Source organism: Fomitiporia mediterranea, assembly GCF_000271605.1.
Source record: "Fomitiporia mediterranea MF3/22 unplaced genomic scaffold FOMMEscaffold_1, whole genome shotgun sequence".
In the NCBI taxonomy this organism is placed as follows: domain Eukaryota; kingdom Fungi; phylum Basidiomycota; class Agaricomycetes; order Hymenochaetales; family Hymenochaetaceae; genus Fomitiporia; species Fomitiporia mediterranea.
In genome coordinates this window covers 7,337,282-7,342,787 of record NW_006760386.1, presented here as the reverse complement: position 1 = coordinate 7,342,787, position 5,506 = coordinate 7,337,282, and positions in this window count along the sequence as shown.

Here is a 5,506-nt window from a genome sequence, read left to right as displayed (position 1 = left end):
ATTATTATTTCCATTTATTTAAAGATATTACAAATAGATAAATATTAAAAATAATTTATAGTTTTTGTCTTAAGAAAATTACAAATTTTGTTTATAATTTTTGCTGGTCAAAAATGGGAAAATAAATTTCAAATAATGTTTATCATTATGTAAGTTATTTTTTAAGGTAAGGAATTGTGAAATGCCCTATGTGGAAATATACTAAGAAGCATAGTCATGTGACCACATAGGAAGAGTGTGTTAAGTGCATATATAGGCTGTTTTCTTGTATATCTTATACTCTCCATTCTCCTTTCAAGATGCCTGGCTCTACTTATTACAGTAATAAATTTGCTCTGAGTATGGGTACTCTATCTACCCTGTGTATTCTGCATTTTGACACTGAATTCAACCTGCTCCTCAGCCTTCTTCTTACATATGAAGCTCATTGTCTACTCCTTCATGCTTGCCCTTCATTTTGTGACTCATACAGTGCATCCTACTCTAAGGATTTTCTCAATAACTTGCTGTTTGGTACTTTGGATTATATTTTTAAAGTGTTCTTCAGGTATGTCTTGAAGGTTATGAATCATATGTATACTACTGTATTCTGATCCATGTCTCTTTAGAGTCAACTGTACTTCATTCAAGATGCTTAGTGACCTTATCAAGGATGATAAGGTCTTTAGGAGAACTAGTAAATGTTTACAGTATCCTTATTAGGAGTAACTTACTGTATTTCTACTGTGTTATAGTAGTACAACAGATATTAAGGTTGTAGAGCAATCATCCATTATAGTAGGCACAGTACCTCTATACTGTGCCTGTGTCTGTACTACTTTTTGCTGGCTCAGGCCTTAGTTTCTTACTTAGCCTACTAGTGAACATTGTCTAGAACTGAAATTACATTTTCAAGCCAAAGGATTTCCAGAGTGTATTAGTATGGTAGACAGTTCACTCATCCTACTTGCTACAAAACCTAGGAAAGATGGAAATCTTTACTTTAGTAGAAAAAAGTACTATTTAGTAAGTATAATAGTCTTTTTGTCTTTTTGCATTTCTCTCATAGTCCTTTCTCTTAGATTGTTCTTTAGACAGTCTGTGATGACAGAAAGCACTTTACTGAGTTTGACTTAAGCTAGCCCAGAAATGTTCAAGACACTACTGTTTTTAAAGAGTCTAGGATATGACAATTCCTAGTAGAGTACTTTAATAGAGACAAGTATATTCTAGCTGATAAAGGTATACTATCTGTACTATAAATACTATTTGGTTCATTATAATCTCCTAGAACAGTACAGGGTTCATTAATGTTTCAATTTTATATAGGTTACCTACTCACTCAGTTTACTATCTGTCTGTTTACTAATTATGAATGTACAAACAACCCTTAAGAGTCTTACCATTACTAAGATTTTAACTTCAAACTCTTACATTACTGTATTATGATTGAGTACACATTTGGGATACTCAAAGGACAATTCACTTCCCTACAAAGTTTTCCTAGATACAAGCTCAACATCATTTATATAACAGTTAAAGCTCTGATAGTCATACACAATATATTGATTGATTTAAACAACAACCCAGAAACTATTACAAACTATGACAGTCATAATAACACAGGCCTTTTTACTACTACTTAAGGCAGTGAAGACCAAATAGTAGTAGAATGGGCCAGGAATATAAATCACATGGGTGGAAACAAGCTTTATAATATAAGCATACTATACAGGAAGAATCTGCTTAAACACATAAACTGTAGGAATATCTAGGTACTTTCTGTACTCATTCATAACACACATTAGTAATAAAAATGTCTTTCCTATCCTGTAACTTAGTATACTCTATAGAAGGAATGAATGAATTAACATTTAAATATTGAGTACCTTACTAAACATTATAAGAACTATAGTTTAAGTGTTATTTAAAGTATATAGTAGAAACTAGTCTCTTAACACAGTCTATACTAATTTCCACCCTGTCAAAGTTCTCTGATCCTTTGTACTATCTCTTAAAGCTTATCTTAAAGGTTTACAGTAAGTTCCTTCTCTACTAGATTCTCTGAATCACACAGTGTACAGTATCTATCTAATTTTGAGTTGCACAGGTCTTCCAAATTGTATAACATCTGTATTTCTACAGCTCAATCTTTAGACTGTATTCTTTTCCTCTAGTACTCTTTATCCCTCTCATCCTTTTGTTTCTAGTACACAAATTGCTCAGATTTAAACTCTGTCATTTTTTCTTATTGTTCTTATACAAGTTTCAGGGCCTTACTAACAACTTTAGAGAATACAGTAGTAGGATCAGATTTCTTGTGTTTCTTCTTATCCTCCTCAACATCTGCCTTAATATCCTTAAAGCTATGTCCAGAACTGAATTCAATAGGCCTCTTAATGTCTAAATATCTATCTGTCTTAATAACAAGTAAGCCTTTGTATGAACCATACAAATTAAATGAGCTTAAGAGCTTGTAAGACTCACACTCAGTCAATAATAGTAAAGATTACTCCTTTTACAAATTTCTTACATGTTGCTACAGAAGTCTGTATACTTAGTATCTCCCTATCCTTATTACCTCCTCCTGTATAGTTTTACCACTCTAATAAGCTTGGGTAAGCAATTTTGATATACAACATAAATGAGTTACTTACTTTTTGTGTCCTTATATGTTCTAAACAATGAATACTACTTTGTAATCACTTGATCAGTAGTATATTAATTTAATATTGTCTAGGAAGCCTAAAAACAAGTTTAATAGTGTATAGTACATAAAAAGTAATGTAGAGAGGTGTTTACATACCTCTTAACAATACTTCTTAATAAAGGTCTAGGCTTTTAACTATCTTTCTAGTGTACAAATGTATTTAGTAAGTTTCTTCTTATTCTCCTTGTCCTAAGACACTTTCCCCTTTGTGTCTTTCTGTTCAATAATCTCAGCCTCTTCCTTCAGTTTATTGTCTAACTAGCTTGTCTCTGTGTCTGAAATACTAGAAGGATGTGTATTCTTTCCTGATTGTAACCCTTAAAAAGAGTAAGTGTATATTGTAGTAAAAATATGCTAAAAAGGAAGCCTAGTACATAAAAAGTAATATAGAGAGATAGTGTGTACATTTCTCTTTCTTTCTTAGTACAGGTTTCTCTTTCTCCTTACCCTTATATTTTGACTTCTTAAGTACTAGAGACATACTTTCTTGTTTCAACTATAGAGCTAGAGATGTATTGTAAGCTGAATTCTGTATCTAAAGACTTAGAGACTGTTGAAATTGTTAAGTATTAAATACTAACAGAGCTAAAGCATTCTCAGGAAATTCTTGACCAAGTGTATAAGTACTTAGGGTAGGACTAGGTGAATCAGGAGACAAGAAACCTAGTCAAAGCTAAGTATGTATATGTTACAGTTCTCTACTCTTGTACCTTTAGTTCTAAGGATTCTGCACCCTTCTATACTAGAACTCAGGACTTCCATCCCTTAGGAGTGTTGTCTATAAACTATATGTATACTAACTCTTACTACTACCTTTCCTTACTTTATCATTCTGTTCCTTTAACTACCCTTTCATTCTTTGTTCATTCTATAGTCTCTTACCCTTTGTCCATCCCTTCATTCTTTGTACCTTTATCTTTGACCTTCCTTTCTTTCATTCTTTATAGCTTATCATTCTTAGTAGCTTATACTCTCTGAGTACTCTTGTGTAGTTTAGTATATATAAGTATACAAGATCAGACTAGTCCTATAGTCTTAATCTTGTCTACTCTAGGTAGTCCTGTACTCTTAGGCTTACTCTATATACTCTACTCTTGTCTCACTCTCTCTCTCTGTCTATTCTACAAGTTCTAACTATATTCTAGTACTTACATTCTGTATTTCTGTTGTGTAGGATAGTTGTAGCCTAGGTCCTCTTACTGTTACAGTTCTCTACTCTTGTACTTTCAGTTCTGAGGGTTCTACACCCTTCTATACCAGAACTCAGGACTTCTGTCCCTCAGGGGTGCTATTTATAGACTATATGTATACTGACTCTTACTACTACCCTCCCTTACTTTATCATTCCATTCCTTTGACCACCCCTTCATTCCTTATTCATTCTATAGTCTCTCACCCTTTGTCCATCCCTTTATTCTTTGTACCTTTACCTTTGACCTTCCTTTCTTTCATTCTTTGTAGCTTATCATTCTTAGTAGTTTATACTCTCTAAGTACTCTTATATAGTTTAGTATATATAAGTGTATGAGATTAGACTGGTCCTGTAGTCTTGATCTCATCTACTCTAGGTAGTCCTGTACTCTTAGGCTCACTCTATATACTCTACTCTTGTCTCACACTCTCTCTCTGCCTGTTCTGTAAGTTCCAACTATGTTTTAGTACTTACATTCTGTATTTCTGTTATGTAGGATAGTTGTAGCCTAGGTCCCCTCACTAAGCCTTCAGGTCCCCTCTATACTGTTACTGACATCAGATCAAGACTACCTATTACCACCCTACAACTCTCCTATGTTTCAAGCATTAGTACTCACTGTTACATCAATCTCTTTTCTTTGTCCTAACCCTTTTACATTTTTAAATTTTAAACTTTCTACACCCTTTTAAACTTTTGCTACCCTTCTTCTATTCATTACCCCTTTTAGTATAGTACTGATTCCTTTGTAGTATAAACATAGACCCTCTTATACTGACTGTCACCCCTACTGTCCTACTAGATTAGCAGTTACAAGCAGACCTAGCTTAATATGTACAGACCTCTATCTAAGAGGCCTTTACTAACTACATACCTCTAGCCCCTTCAGAACCCATTCCAATTGTTCTGAAAGTTACAACCTGTTCTAGAAAGAAAGTACATATAGCCTACCCTTTAGACTTTAATGAGTAGCACTTTAAGGACTTCCAGTACCAAGTTGAACTATACATGACTGCTACTTTAACTGATCTATTCTTAGATCTTAATTGTGTCCTATTTGTCCTCTCCTTTATGAAGGAAGACAATACAGCCACCTGGGCCTAGAACTGGATTGAAGGCTATTAGATTGGAAGCCTGATCTGACTTTGGAACAACAAGTCATATTCAGAATTTATAGAGCAGCTCTGTACTTCCTTCATCAATCTGAATAAGAAGTACAATATACAGAACAAGCTTGTGTCTCTGTAACAGAGCAAACATTCTACTAATGCCTTCTTTCAGGAGTTTAATATTCTGGCCTAGAAGGCAGGATTTGTACTCAGGTTTGATAATGTCCTTATTAGGATGCTTGAAAAAGCTCTTCACCTAGAACTGGTTAATAAGATTCTTAGAATAATACTAGAACTGGTTACTTACACTGAGTAGAAGATATACACTATTTCCTTCAACTAAGCTGTAGCTCAGATGTGTCAAGTCTGTACAGAATGCTTACACATACATCTGGCTCCAACAGTTCTAAGTCCTTAGATTAATCTGTCTATAATTTGTAATCAATCTATTCTGATAAACATTAGAGAAGCCTGAAAGTAAGGAGTATACTTTACCTACAGAAAGTCAGGGCACCA